Raw genomic sequence first — 14,723 nt, 5'->3', positions numbered from 1 at the left:
CGTTCAGACTAGTGCCTTTTACTTATTTGTTGCAAATCCGTTCAATAGTTCCTGAGTAAATGACAGTTAAATTCATTTATATATATATGGGCAAGGTGGATCCGCGCATCTATCCACATACTCTAAGCGCAGCCTGCACCAACCCTGCCGTGCAGGAGCTGCATACTAATTGGCTGTCAACAGTCAAACTCAGGAAGTGTTGGCAGCCATCTTGTGCCCCGGTAGAACTAAGGCACAAGAAACCCAAAACAAACGCCGCAAAACGAGAAAATGAGGCAGGTTAGACACACCCTGACCCCTAGGCCTGCTCATGGGGTCCCACAAGGACCCCCAGGGCCCAAACATTATTTTTTTTAAATTTCTGGGTACGCGTAGGATCAGCGCATCATGCGATATATAAAAAAAAAGAAATGCGGTCTCCCGTGGTAAATATGTTAATTTTCCCAGGGGGGGCCAAATCCTGGGGGAATTATTAAAAAGATAGTGTGGGGGGTCCCAATCCCCTCACACTACCCCAGGGACCACCACCCCCGGGGTTCTTAGATAATATATGCGGAGGGCTTTCGGGGCCTCCTGCAGCCCCGGGGATCGCCACCCCCGGGGCTTGTTGAAAATGGGTGGGTGGGCTCTCAGGCCCCACCAGCCCTGGGGATCGCCACCCCCCTGGGCTCGAATTTAATGTATGGTGGGGGCTTACAGGGCCCCTCTGCAGCCCCTGGGACCGCTACCCCCGGAGCTAATTTGAAATGGGTGGTGGGATGTCTCAGAGGCCCCCCAGCCCTGGGCACCACCACCCCCGGGGCTAATTTGAAATGGGTGGGGGGCTCTGAGGCCCCCCAGCCCTGGGGACCGCTTGAAATAAATGTGGGAGGGGGGCCACGTGGCCCCCCTCCTGGAGCCTTGTGTAGGCCCTGGGAACCACCACTCTCCAGGGCCGGCTCCTGCAGTGTCCCCACACTGCTGTTTGCAGTTGTTTGCTGTTTGCAATGTCCTCGCGGCTCCCACCCTGCCATTACAAACTGCTTTGCTTTATTGAAGCGAGAGCAGGGAAACCTGCTCTCGCTTCAATGAAGCAAGGCAGATTGCTTTTCCATATGGGGAGCAGCATGTTAGCTGCTCCCCATATGGAAAAGCAATGCGAGGAGGCGGGCCGGAGGGAGCGTGGGGGATTGGGGACCTCCACGGTCCCTAACGGTGAGGGCCAGCCCCGGGGCATTGGGGTCCCCGGGGCTATTAGTGGCCCGGGAGGGGGGGGGGCAGGCGGCACCCCTCCCCAAAAGGAACTTTTTTTTTAAATAAAAAAATAAAGGGCCGGCCCCGGGGCATGGGGTCCCCGGGGCCATAAGTGGCCACAGGAGGGGGGCAAGGTAGCCCCCTCCTAATAAAAAAAGGCCTATGCCCTGGGGGATGGGGTCCCCGGGGCAGACTATGGCCTCAGGAGGGGGCCACGGGGCCCCCTTCAAAATATTTTAAATAAAAGAAAATTGGGGGCAGGCCCTGGTAGATGGGCTCCCCAGGGCCCAAAAATTAGAAAAAGAAGTGGGGCTACACAGCCCCCCTTCTTAAAAAAACATATTTAAAAAAACAGGATCGCGGCCGGAGACCAACGCCCCCTTATTGCACCACTCTGAAAATGCATCCCCTGGCACGTTTGCAGAGGGGGAACAAATTCCCCTTGAATACTGGGGGTCCTTGGGGGCCAACTAGCCCACCAGGTACCTCCAGTATGTGCCAAGGGGCTGCATTGCAGAGAGGTGTTCGGAGGCCATGCCCCTTTTTACACCTCTCTGCAACGCAGCTCTGTGGCGCTTACTGGAGGTAGCTGGTGGGCTAGTTGCACCCCATGGACCCTCAGTATTCAATGGGAGTTAATCCCCCAACTTAAAATGCGTGACAGGCGTGTTTGCACAGTGGTGAATGGAAGGGGTGGGGCCTGAGTTCACATGTGTGCAAACACGCCCTGTGGCGCGGTTTAAGTTGGGGAATTAATTCCTTGTCAATACTGAGGGTCCCTGGGGGCTAACTAGCCCACCAGGTACCTCCAGCAAAGCGCCACGGAATTGCGTTACAGAATGTTGTAAAAAGGGGCGTGGCCTCTAAACACCTCTCTGCAATTCAGCCACCTGGCGCATACTAGAGGTACCTGGTGGGCTAGTTGGCACCCAGGGAACCTCAGGATTCAAGGGCACTTAAACCTGCAACTTAAAACGCACCACAGGGCGTGTTTGCACACATGTCACCTGAGGCCCAGCCCCCTTTCTTCACCATTGTACAAATATTCCTCTAAAATCAGCCGAACTACGAATTCCGATTTACTCACCTGTTATCAGGAGAAAACCCAGTGCGGCATCTTTTAGCCCAGCACTGACTCTGGAAAGTAAGTCTAGGCGTACTTACAGTAACTTGTATTTCCTTCCATAGGAATCCATTGTGTGATTTTCAACAGTAAAGTTTCTAAGTGTTGATTTTTGAAACGTACAATTATTCCTCTAAAATCAGCCAAACTACGAAATCCGATTTACTCACCTGTTATCAGGAGTGACCTCGGTGCTACTTCTTTGAGCCCAGTACTGATCCTGAAAAGTAGTTCTAACCATACTTAAAAGTAACTTGTATTTCCTTCCATAGGAATCCATTGTGTGGTTTTCACCAGAAAAGTTTCGTGTCTATTTTCACAAACTACAAATATTCCTAAAAAATCGCCTGTATGACTTAAACACATTCTTTCAACTGTTTACAGGAGACGCATCAGTGCTGGATCCAGATGCCACCACTGAGTAAGAAAAAGTAACGATCACACTACTTACCTGCTAACTGAATTTCCTCCCGTAGGATAACTTTGGTGATTCAATGTGAAAATGTTTCTAAGTGTCAACTTTTAAAGTACAATAATATTCCTTAAAAATCACTGCTGTAAACAAAATGCTTATACTCAACTGTTTACAGGAGATGTCCTAGGACTGAATCTAGGATCCAGTCCTGTGGTTAGAAAAGTAATCCAAAAAGTAACTAATTGCATTTAACTAGAAATTCAGATTGACCTCAATGTTGCATTGTGTTTGAAATTGTGTTGCCCATTGCAACAACTGTAACTACTGTACTTAAAAGTCTATTGCCTATTTGCAAAGTATTTATTCTAAAGTACTTCATTCTGAGAAAGTATATTTTGTAATGTAATGTATAATGTAATTATAATGTAATTAAAAAAATAAAATATCTAAAAATAAATTGTTAAAAAAATTTGAAAATCAGTATAAAAAATATAAAAATAGCAATTAATACATTTAAAAATTGTCATTTACAAAACCTTTGAAATTCACTGAAAAAACATCGTTTTCAGACAAGTTATAGTTAGGAATTAGCATTTAAAAAACCTTAGAAATTCCCTGAAACAATAGGTTTCAGACGAGTTATAGTTAGGAATTAGCATTTAAAAAACCTTAGAAATTCACTGAAAAAAACATAGGTTTTAGGGGTGTTATAGTTAGCTAGACATTTCACTCATATAAAACCATTGAAATTCCCCCGTACTAACTATAACTTGCGCGCCCACAATCCACTGCTGATGATGTCACATATTACATCATTCATGACATGGTCAGTGACATGACTGATGACATGACTGATGACATCTCAAATTACATCACTGATGACAATACTGATGACATCATCCATGTGACAAACTAATACACCTCGTCATGCAGTAGCATAACCTTTCAACGCTCATTATAAAATATGAAGTACCATATTTGAAATCATTGACACACCAGTACAAGTTTCTAAAAACCCACTCAGTGATTCCTGCATCTACACACACATCTAAACACTTACCTATAGATTCACACACACATGCTAACAAAGATCAATAGAACACTTAAATATACATGTACACCTCCATCAATATTACATACCAGCATACATCCTATTCACTTATGCAGACATCCTACTCACTTATGCAAACAATTGATCATACTTATATTTACTAAGCTACACACTTACTCAAACACCACTTTATTTATTCATTTAGATAGTAACTCATACTTAGGGTGTTATAAAATCACTATTACAAGTATACAGTTATCCATACGTCACTCATACAATTACTGAGTCTTATGTATACTTATTTATATACAACAATTGTCCCATACACTGCCTTTTATATTTTTATTTTTTTGGACATATATCATTGATAAATATATTTACTCATCACCACACCCATAAAGAGATTCACTCACCCAAACAACTGTTTCCACATACAGTCTTAACCTCATATACCTACTAAATCAACTATTTACACATCTTTCGAAAGTCACACACGTCCCACCCAACCACACGCACATTCATTCACTGTCCCATACAAACACTCACTTAACTAATTAATAACTAATGTAGACTTTCAAATAGCTAGTAACCAACTTATGTAGTAGTTTACACTACAAGAGATAGAGTGATACAGGTATTCACACAATTTAATCACTATCCCATATATTTAGTGAGACACTTTAAATTTGTCACTTAGACAGTCAATCACATTGCTACTAAATCCTCCATTCAGACACTTATACATCCACTCAGTCTTCAAGGCAGATTGCTATATATATATATATATATATAATACTTATTTAAATATCGAAGCAAACCACATTCACTGGATGATGTCATCAGTGATGTCATTTGAGATGTCATCAGTGATGTCACTGACCATGTCATGAATGATGTAATATGTGACATCATCAGCAGTGGATTGCGGGCGCGCAAGTTATAGTTAGTGCAACTAACTATAACGGGGGAATTTCAATGGTTTTATACGAGTGAAATGTCTAGCTAACTATAACACCCCTAAAACCTATGTTTTTTCATTGAATATATACATATATCTATATATACATATATATATATATATATATATATATATATATATATATATATATATGTATATATGTATATATATATATATATATATATATATATATATATATATATATATATATATATATATATATATATATATATATATATATATATATATAATTCAATGAAAAAACAAAGGTTACAGGGACGTTTTAGCTAAGGCCCAGATTTCACTGGTACAAAACCAGTGAAATTCGACAGTTATAGTTACCTGAGTTAACTAACTTATTCCCCCGCAATGCACTTCTTATGACCTCACATATTAAATCATTCATGAGATGGTCAGTGACATCACATTCAGGGAGGGAGAGGATAAATTATTTGTTGACAGTAATGCGGGAAGTAGAGATGTTAGTCAGGTTGTATTTATTTCTCTAACTCATCCTATGCCTTCATCTATCACTATCTGATTTTTTTTCGGTAGTAGTCATGGTACAGAGACCAAAGGGCCGGTTCTGATGCAGTTTGGAAATCATTCAGATCAAATCGGTTTGGGAATGGTTTCCAACCGACTCTGATTGAGAGAAAGTCCGACTGACCGATTACGATGCATATGGATGCTTCCAGATAAGATTCGGTCGGACTCCCACTGACTTCAATGGGAGCCTATGTTCCGACCGAAAGCATAGGCTCCCATTGAAGAAAGGGGTGGCTGGCAAAAATCGGGCACTCTGTGGCGGGCACCCCCTGGTGCCTGCCACACTCTGCATAATTGGTAAGGGGGCCCACTGGTACCACCACTGGCCTGATTGGGAAGGCTTTGGGTGCAGTGGGACCCACCACGGGCCCCCAAAGTCTGATTCCGAATGTGGTTTGGAGTCAGACGGTACGATTCGGAAAGGCTGTCCGATTCCAGCATCGTAATCGGTCGTTCGAAGCGCAGCCCGTAGAGATGTACGAGTCTGCTCTGTATGGCTCAGCCATTCCAAATGCCATCGGGTATGGATTAGGCTATTCCTAACTCCTAACTCACATCATAATCAGTCGGTCGGAAACCTTTCCAATTTGGTCGGAAAGACACGTTCCCGAACCGATTCAGACAGAGCAATTGCCGTTAGGAGGCCTTCCAAACCGCATCGGAATCAGCCCGTAAGTTGTGGGTAGCAGAATAAGATTACTCTCTTGGTGTTGCTATTTGATCCTAGATACACTGTCTTTGGAACACCAGGAGGTAATTTATTTTGTAGTGTATGCTGCATCTGAACATAGATTCTGTCACTCTATGATCAGAGGGAAAAGTAATAGAATTTCAACAGTATTGGCAAAACCAGTTGGCCCATTTTGGTAGCAAAACTTGGATAAAGATTAATGGCATGACTACAAATACCAAACTGCATTGCACCAGTAAAAAAAAGTAAAAGTACAAGAATGTGGATTAGTGAAAGCATAACAATAGATGCAGCATAATTATGGGAGACTTTGACCTCCAATAGACCATGAACCGCGCTCTCATTTGCTAACACCAGTAAAAACTGAAGAGGTTTTTTAACCATCACAGTAGCGACTAAACAATTACAGGGCCAGACCAACATCGCCCATGTGCAACGGTGGCTCACCCTTGCCACGACTGAGGGTCCTCTCAATAACGTGAAGGTAGAGGATACAAATTAATAGTTATAGCTAGTAAAGGAAAGATAAAAAAAAGTTGGCCACTGATCACTGTTAATAGTTTGGGTACATAAAATATAAATTATTGTATTGTTTATAATTATTAATGCACTAGCACCCACCAGAGGGCCCTTTTCTGCAAACAATATAACATACACAAATTATATAATTTACAAGACAAAATAATCACATAAGATTCACAGCAAAAATCAATAAGCAACAGAAAATAAATTCAGCAAGACAATAGAAAATGAATACAGCAAGTCTGATATTTAAGTTAAAAAGAATGCTTAACAAAAGTGTCACTGTTAATGTCAAAGCGCACTTGACATATTTTTATGTGCAGTATAGAACCACGCAATCTTAAAATAAATGTACTTTGTACTTCGATAAGCTTGATGCCTTTACATGCCTTTTTTATATGTGTGTGAAGTTGCATTTTCTCTCTTTAAATATGGATGCATCTTTTTTTATGCAGAAAAGACAATTAATTTGTTTTGTTTCCCCTCTTTCTTCATCAGCACCGAGCAATGTACTGGAATTGTACTAACAAGTTTAATTTTCACAATAACCAGAAGTGAGATAAAAAATACAGTCCATTGAGCTTAAAAAAGTAATTGTAACTATAGCAACTACTGTGATTTAAGAAAAAAGAGATGAAAGCAATGGAAACGGCTCCTCCTACGCAGGGAACAGAACATCAGCATGAACGAGTAAGAGGGGCGCTATATATGACTTACAATATATGGACTGTCTCAATGTAAATACATGTACTCAATTCATTACGGTTATGTATCTGCAACTGTGCAACTGGAAACCCAAGAATAACCTGAAAATGTTAAAATGAGAAAAGGAAAAGGAATTTGGTAGAGAAACAACATCAAACCTTGACGTTGCTTCGAAATTCAGATTCTAATACATATTATATTCATTTTAATTTTAGATGTAAGCTGAGCTTTACTGATGACAACTATAATGGGCCTAATTCATTAATATTTGTGCCAGTATTGATCCGTACTGAACAAATTCATGCAATTAGAATACTCCAAACTGTACAGTTCATATATTTACTACAGGGGAACTGTGAATTTAAAAATTGTAGGTTAAATTACCAGCCATTGGTAATTCAAAAAGGTCTGGCTTCAATCTTTTGCACCCTGCACCAGGCATGCGGGTCGCCTTGCACTCACACGGGCACTCTTTTACCTCTAGTCTACTGGGAATAGGAGAAGGAAGATGAAAGAGAGACTGCTTGCTATTAGGTAATGGTAACCTGTGGAGGACGTTAATTTGGGGTTTTAGCAAAAGCATATAACAATGAATGAGAGCACATCGGTACACTAGAATGGAATAGTTTCTCATTTCATTTCCATAAAACAATTGTAAAGATTTCCTATTTTGTTGGTTTTATTTTTTATTAGTTCTGACAGGTCAGTATTGAAGATTATTAGGGACTAATTTAGATCTTTTTTTTTTTTTTTTTTTTGGTGTAAGACGTTTATTGGAGACTGGTATAGTTACACAGCGTCATGCCGACATCCCTGGACTAATTTAGATCTTGGTGACGGGTTACTCCATTACAAGGGTGACGGGTATCCTGCCCGCCGAAATATAAATCCCATTATATCCTCTGGGACTTATATTTCGGCAGACAGTATAGCCATCACCATTGTGACAGAGTCAAGTCAAGTCAAGTCAAAGAGATTTATATAGCGCGCTACATACCCAGAGGGTCTCAAGGCGCTTACGGAGGGGTGGGGAATTACTTGTCGAATATCCAAGTTTTAAGTTGCTTTCTGAATGCTAGGTGGTTCTGAGTAAGGTGAAGATGAGTGGGAAGGGAGTTCCAAGTTTTAGCTGCCAGGTAGGAGAAGGATCTGCCTCCCATGGTAGTTTTGTTGATGCGAGGTACAGCCGCGAGGGCTTGGTGGGAGGAACGTAGCTGACGGGAGGGGGTGTAGAAGGAGAGTCGTGTGTTGAGGCATTCAGGTCCGAGTTCGTAGAGTGCTTTGTGTGCGTGGGTTAGGAGGCGGAAAGTAATCCTCTTATTTACGGGGAGCCAGTGGAGGGTTTTCAGATGACCAGAGATATGTTCTTTACGCAGGATGTCTAGTATGAGCCTGGCAGAGGCGTTCTGGATGCGTTGGAGTTTTTTCTGGAGTTTTGCGGTGGTACCGGCGTAGAGGGTGTTTCCGTAGTCCAGGCGGCTAGTGACCAGTGCGTGGGTGACCGTTTTACGAGTTTCGGTGGGGATCCATCGAAATGTTTTTTTGAGTATGCGGAGAATGTTGAAACAAGATGATGAAACGGCGTTGACTTGTCTGGTCATCGAGAGTGAGGAGTCCAGGATGATGCCCAGGTTCCGTGCGTGGTCTGTCAGGATGGGTGCCTTTCCAAGGGCCTCTGGCCACCAAGAGTCATCCCAGGCGGAGGGGGAGGTGCCTAAGATGAGGACTTCTGTTTTGTCGGAGTTCAGTTTCAGACGGCTGTGCTTCATCCACTCGGCTACTTCTTTCATTCCTTCGTGTAAGTTAGTTTTGGCGGTGTTAGGGTCTTTGGTGAGTGAGAGGATTAGTTGAGTGTCGTCAGCGTAGGAGATGATGTTGAGGTTGTGTTGGCGAATGATGGTCGCAAGGGGGCTCATGTATACATTGAAGAGGGTAGGGCTGAGAGAGGATCCTTGTGGCACGCCACAAATGACTTCAGTGGACCCTGACTTGAATGGTGGGAGGCGGACTCTCTGGGTTCTTCCGGTGAGGAACGAAGTGATCTATTCCAGTGCTTTTCCTTGGATTCCGACGTTTCTGAGGCGCTGTAGAAGGGTGCTATGACAGACTGTGTCGAAGGCTGCGGAGAGGTCAAGGAGGATGGGGGCGACTGTGTCTCCGTTGTCCAGTAGAGATCGAATGTCGTCAGTTGCAGCGATGAGAGCGGTCTCAGTGCTGTGTTTGGCTCGGAAGCCGGACTGTGAAGAGTCGAGGGATTTGTTGGTTTCGAGGAAGGCGGCAAGTTGATTGTTAACAGCTTTCTCGATGACTTTGGCCGGGAATGGAAGGAGTGAGATAGGGCGGTAGTTTTTGAGTTCGGTGGGGTCAGCTGTGGGTTTCTTCAGAAGGGCGCTGAGTTCGGCATGTTTCCAACTTTCCGGGAAGGTTGCGGAGTTGAGGGAGCAGTTGATGACGTCTCGGAGGTGCGGTGCTATAATGGAGTCTGCTTTGTTAAAGATGTGGTGAGGGCAAGGGTCTGTGGGGGATCCTGAGTGGATGGAGTTCATCAGCCGGATGGTGTCCTCAGTGGAGATAGGCTTCCAGTCGTTGAGGATGTTCAGGGGGGGTGGAGGTTCTGAAGGGGGTTGGGAGGGTTTGTTTTCGGGTCGGTTGTCGAAGCTGTTGTGGATGTCTGCAATTTTGTTGTGGAAGAATGAGGCTAGGGAGTCGCAGAGGGTTTGAGAGGGGGTGATGTCGTTGGAGTCGGCCGAGGGGTTGGTAAATTCCTTGACGATGTTGAATAATTCCTTACTGTTGTGGGCGTTGTTGTCTAGTCTGTCCTTGAAAGCGGCTTTTTTGGCGGTCCGGATCAGTTGGTGGTGTATGCGGGTGGCGTTTTTAAAGGTGTCCTTGGTGCTGGTGGTTGGGTCTTTTTTCTAGGCCTTCTCAAGAGAGCGGCAGAGTTTCTTGGATTTCTTAAGATCATCGTTGAACCAGGAGGCCTTCTTGCTGCCTAGTTTGATTTGTCGTTTTTTCAGTGGTGCTAAGATGTCGGCGCTGTTGGATAACCATTGTGTGAGGTTGGTGGCTGCTTGGTCTGGGTTTGAAGAGTGGGCGGGGGGGTTTAGAAGAAGCGATGAGGAGATCTGGTCGATGGTGATTTTGTTCCAGTTTCTTTGCAGAGTGGGTTGGGGGTGGTTGTTGGAAGTGGGTTTGTTGTAGGTGAAGTGAACACAGCTGTGGTCAGTCCAAAGGAGAGCTGTGGTGTGGCTGAAGGAGACATGTTTGCTGGAGGTGAAGATAGGGTCGAGTGTGTGACCTGCGATGTGGGTGGAGGTGGTGACAAGTTGTTTAAGTCCGAGGTTGGCGAGGTTGTCCAAAAGGGTGGTGGTGTAGCGGTCGTTGTTCTTTTCAAGGTGAAAGTTGAGGTCGCCCAAAAGGATGTAATCCTCGGAGGGTAGCGCGTGTGGAGTGATGAAGTCCGTGATGTCTTCACTAAACTTTGCGCGGGGTCCTGGTGGCCTGTAAAGGAGGGTGCCTCTGAGTGTGGTTTTGGGGTCGATGTGGATCTGGAAGTGAAGGTGTTCAGAGTTGGCGAGGTTGACATCTGAGCTGGTAGAGATGCGGATGGATTTCTTGTGGACGATAGCGATACCTCCTCCTGTGTGGCCGGTACGGTCCTTGCATATGATCTTATAGTCTTCTGGGATGGCAATGGTGATGTCTGGGGCAGAAGAGGCGTTCATCCATGTTTCTGTTAGGAAGGCGACGTCCGGAGAGATGGTGTCTAGTAGATTCCAGAGGTCCATGGCGTGCCTGTGGACCGATCGGGTGTTGAGCAAGATGCATTGTAGGTGGTTGGGGTCGGGTATATGTTGTGTGATCGTAGCGGAGTTGTTGTCGGTGCCGTTGAATTTGCAGGAGTTGCATGAGAAAGGTCCGTGGGTGTGTCCAGGAGCGGTTTGGACGCAGTTGGGGGAGCGGCCGGGGTTAAGGGCTAGGAGGGTGGTGGCATCGTAGGTAATGCGGGGGGGGTGGGCATTACGAGGACCAGGGGGTCTGGCGCTGGGCGGGGTCCAGGCGCGGACGGGCGTAGACGGGCTTACCTTTGGCGCACCTTCGGCGTGGACGTAGCGCGTGGACGCTGCGCGTTGGGACATCTGACATAAATGGAGAGTGGAGGGGGGCGGAGCGTGGGCGGGTCAGCTGGGAGGCGGTAGCGGGGAGGGTAGGCGGGGCAAAGGAAGGCAAAACAAGCACGATAAAATGGATCCTGGGAAAGTGAAACTGGGGCTGAGGAAGATGCTATTCACAGCAAAGCATACAAAGGAGCACGAATGTAAAGTGTAAATGGCGGCGGTAGCTTCAGTAATTCAATGTTTAAAGCAGCACACAATGCACAAAGCTTAAGGCGGCAGCAGACTCAATTAAGCTAAAGTTGCGCTTCAAGGCAGATTAATATTGTAATGCGAGGTTGGGCGCTATAATGCGCTATGGTCAATGTCAGCCTACGATACCACAAAGACAGTCACCCAGCTCTTGAGGGCAGGGAGCGAGGTGGGAGCAACCGCTTTCCCAGAGGTCCAGACGGTCACAGCTGCAGGAAGGAGGGGAGCGCTTAGTGTTCGTGGGTGGGCGGGTCAGCTGGGAGGCGGTAGCGGGGAGGGTAGGCGGGGCAAAGGAAGGCAAAACAAGCACGATAAAATGGATCCTGGGAAAGTGAAACTGGGGCTGAGGAAGATGCTATTCACAGCAAAGCATACAAAGGAGCCCGAATGTAAAGTGCAAATGGCGGCGGTAGCTTCAGTAATTCAATGTTTAAAGCAGCACACAATGCACAAAGCTTAAGGCGGCAGCAGACTCAATTAAGCTAAAGTTGCGCTTCAAGGCAGATTAATATTGTAATGCGAGAGTAACCCTTCCGCCAATATCTAAATCAGGCCTTCTATCATATTGGAAAACAGCCATTGGAGAGTATTAGTCTTTACAGTTAACAGACAGACATATTGCGAAACAGATTGGGCCAAGAGCCAGTGATTACCAAACAGAGGTTCCAGGTCTAGGCATTTATTTTTTTGCAGTCTGATATAAAATGTACTAGATCCAGAAGACTATCACAGCACTTTACATACATGATAAACTGGACAATAGTAATAACACTGAGTCCCAGGTGAAAATAAAGGCGTAATGAACATAAGAAAATAAAGGCTTGAGCAAGCTCAAAATGTCAATTTGCCAAACGGGCTAGTAAATCCTGCAGCAAAATCAGGCGCAAGACCTCACATTACTAATTAATGGGAGAAGGTGTTGAAAAGGAAGGGGTTTTAGCTCTCTTTTGAGGGTTTCATGAGAGGGTTGATCCTATTCGCAGGTGAAATGGCAATCCATAATTTGGGAACAATCCCAGAGAAGGCTTGCGCAAATATGAATAAGTAGTGCAGATGACACAGTGCTCACATGGTTCTTTGTTTCTGTTACACTGGATTCATCACGCACATTGGCTGGCTCGGTTGTTGCGTAATTCATAGTGGCCTCTTATGTAGCAATGTTGCTGATTTGGTCTGAGAAGATGCTGTGTCAGAGCTTAATTCATTGGTGACAATATTTTAAATTCAGTGCATTTACTCCCTCATTGAGGATTACTAGATTTTTGTGTATTGATTGGTGTACCAGTATTTTGGATTACACTAGATTTATAGTGGACAACATAGCTATGGAATTCTCATCCTAATTAATTCTCTAATATTAATATGGGGCTGAGTATTTAAGACACAGTTACACCCTGACTGACTTATCAGTGGGTGGTTGATTATTTGGACTACTAAAATGGTGGCTGTAAAGTCAGTGCTCTATGAGCAGTGATAGTTGGGAAGCTCCGCCATATTCTCACTCTCCATCGACTACGTGAGTGGAATGGTTGCAAAAGGAGCACTGAGTTCTTCTGCCCGTAAGTAATTGTATGATGGGTGCTCCGTAGTTGACTCAGAGGTTTTGGTGAGATTAGTACACATTGAGACTAATCCCATTTGTTCTTATTCACAGTTATGACGAAACAGTGACACTAATGCAACAGTGCTGTATTGGCTGTACCACAATACCCTTGAAACTGTAAGATTTCTTTACACTGCAGCAGTGTATTTTCATGGGTGATGGCATTGAATAGCACAATGGAGTGTTTATGAGGATTGTCACGTTGGTTTTTAATTATCACAGTTTGATCCGGGTCCTACGTGGAATGTGGTCATGGTCAGCATGCATGTGAATTCTCACATCATTACCTATGTACAGAATATGGAAGAGGCTTAATACACTACCATAGTGGAAGTTTGGTAGGGTGCATAAGTTCACCAACATTTTGGTCCTCTGAGTTCCCATTAGTTGGGTTCATATTCACAGTGGTGAATAAATGGAGTTGGGACATTTAGTGATGTACCACAAAGGCATAACTCTTGACCCCTTTGATTCTGTCCTAGAATTATTGATGTATATGTACTTTACACATTGCCTCTAAGACAGGCCTGACTGCTTTGTGCCAAGCTACCAGAGAGATGAGCTCAAGTTAATTTGGGGTCTGATTGTGTTTCACCTGATAAGAATGGTGGTTGCTGCTTGAGCAGAGTTTCATCCCCCTCAATCGGTACTCCAATTTTCAGATAAGGGTGTTGTCGTAGTCCAGCTTGCTGGTGGTGAGGGCTTGTGTGATGCTCTGTGAGTGGGGAGCCATTGAACATCTTCTTGAGTATCCTCAACATGTGGAAGCAGGACAAAGAGACAGCGTTTACTTGGCCAGTTGTGGTGAATTTGCTGTCAATTACTAATCTGAGGTTCTTTGCATGGGTTGCTGAGAGGGGTTTGGGTCCATGTTCAGCAGGCTGCCAGGTGAAGTCCAGATGAAGAGACACGAGAAAAATATTTTTGAAGAAGATGTTGTCAAAAAAGTAATGTTCAGTGAATGATGAAGAACTTTTTTTTTTATTCAATATACCTAGTGATTATCAACTGTTGAAGGGAGACCAGAGCTAGAGAGCTGTTACACCAGAATAGGTTACAGATCAGGCAAGGCTCTGTTTTGCTCCGTTCTGGCTAAGGAAGAGAAATTTTGAGTGTCCCAAGTAAAGGCTGTAGTCATAGACATAATTTAGTCTTGAACAGATGAGGACATATATTATGGAAACTTTCCAAGGTGCCTTGATGTCACAAATGTCTGGATATTCTGTGAATGATTGTGTTATTTACTTAACATGGCACCTGATAAAATTGAGACAGGTACTTGCTCATGCCCATATGAAAGGTTCTGAGAATTTGAAAGCCAATTTGTAGATGCTTCTGGCCTCTATGGTAAGACAGTTGAGTGTGTTCAGGATAGAATTGATGTGTTCAGATCTTCTTGTGACAGTGAGTAAGCAGGCTGCAGAATTGAAGGCTGCCTTCATCTAGCTAGTAGCAAGTTTTCATAGTCTTTATTAGAAAGGACCAAAGATTGAAATACAATTTCAA

The sequence above is a fragment of the Lissotriton vulgaris genome, chromosome 6, assembly GCF_964263255.1.
Source record: "Lissotriton vulgaris chromosome 6, aLisVul1.2, whole genome shotgun sequence".
In the NCBI taxonomy this organism is placed as follows: Eukaryota; Metazoa; Chordata; class Amphibia; order Caudata; family Salamandridae; genus Lissotriton; species Lissotriton vulgaris.
The sequence above is the reverse complement of the archived record's forward strand: the minus strand, read 5'-3'. Positions refer to the sequence as shown.